Source organism: Fukomys damarensis, unplaced genomic scaffold (assembly GCF_012274545.1).
Source record: "Fukomys damarensis isolate Sample0158 unplaced genomic scaffold, DMR_v1.0_HiC HiC_scaffold_17, whole genome shotgun sequence".
In the NCBI taxonomy this organism is placed as follows: domain Eukaryota; kingdom Metazoa; phylum Chordata; class Mammalia; order Rodentia; family Bathyergidae; genus Fukomys; species Fukomys damarensis.
In genome coordinates this window covers 58,725,550-58,727,304 of record NW_022900929.1, presented here as the reverse complement: position 1 = coordinate 58,727,304, position 1,755 = coordinate 58,725,550, and positions in this window count along the sequence as shown.

The following is a 1,755-nucleotide window of genomic DNA, read 5'->3' as shown; positions in this document are numbered from 1 at the left end:
CCAATTTAACACAGTTTCACAAAATTAAAAAATTCATCTTATAAACGCCTATTTTTAAAACTAAAAATAGAATCTCACTCTTGGATAAATTTGAATATGATGACTTCTTTTTGATTTTACCTTCTCCAAACTAGCCCCAACTTTTAGGTTCCTGAAATTGAGGGACCTTTTTATTTTAACCTTTTTGAGTTTAAAATATTCCTCTTTCTACTCCTTTTCCTATATTTTTCCTATGACTTTCTCCTGTTAGAAATTGCTAGTATATTCAAGTGAAAGCAAGAAAAAAAATCAATTGATCAATTTATTTAACATAGATTTTACTTTCCCCTTCTATTTACCCTCAAGTTGCACGATGTTTGTCCTTCACTTCATGTATTTGTATTTATTTTTCAGTTATAAATAGAAAACATTTAGCGTGTGGGAGCTTGAAATTCTAATTGAGTTAAATTAGTCTAAACCAATCATGGAAATTTAATTCCCCATCTAAACTCAGCAACCAAACCTTGGCCTGGACACTTGTGCAACTTTAAATTTCATTTGAAGAGTACTGAAAACGATTCTGAAAGAGCTAAAAGGAAAAAAGAACAAGATTAGCTAGAACTGGACCACTAAAGACCAACTGGAGAAAAATCTCACTGGAAGGGGCCTTATGTAGGGGGGAAAAAAGATGACTCCATTTTCCTGGATTTATGGATTTCTGAAGGAAAAAGAGCAAAGAAATGTTTAAATCTATTGCACTTTACCCCTATTTTTCAGAAGTGATTTACAGGTTTTTAAGCAAAGCAACAGGCTGAAAGAGATATTTTCTAGCCAAAATTAGAAGTGAGCCTCAAAAATTTCCTTATGAGAATTGTGACCAGCTATTTCCCTTTGGTAACAGAGATTTAAGTAGAGATTATAAAGAACACAAAATACACATGTTCTGCTCAGATAAAACTATCCATTAGCCTACCCCAAATCTTCCCTTAAATGTCTTGAGTCACATAATCTCAGCACTTCCAAAACTAAATTCCTGATCTTTTCCTCTGACCTGCTCTGGTCACTTTTCACATCTTAGTGATAGGCAAGACTGTTCCTTCGCAAAGTTCTTAGGTCAAAAAACCCTGGGACCTTCTTTAACTCCTATCTTTCATACCTCACATTCAATTTTGTTAGAAAATGCTGTTGTCTCTACTTTCAAACTATCTTTGAAATCTAGTCAGTTCTCATTGCTTTCACTCTAGTTTGAGCTGTGTCATACTAATCCTCTTGATAACTGAAAAACAAACAAAACAAAAAAACCTAGGGCGCCCTTCTTCTGCCCTTGCCATCTCACTGTTTTCAACACCAGCAGTCAGAGTGATTCTTTACAATTGGAAATCAGTTCACATCACTTCTTTGCTGAAAATCCTACAATGGATTCTTAATGTACTCAAGAAAAAAAGTCCTTCCAAAGGCTGATAGGGCCCTACATGACCTGCCTGTGCCCACGTCCCCTGCCTTTTCCAACAGTCTCCCTCCACTCTCAGCCCCAGCCACACTGGCTTCACCCCCAGCATCCTCCCACCTCCTCCACCTCCCATTCATATCTTGGCTCAAAGTGCACTTTCAATGGAGAGTTGCCAGACAAAATAGTGGGCACTAGGTATATGTGAATTTCAGATAAGCAACCAATAGAGTTTTAGTGTTGTTCATCTGAGAATCACATTTAACTGCATGTCCTTTATTTGGGATTTGCTTTTTCTTTTTCTTTCTTTTTTTTTTTTTTTTTTTTTT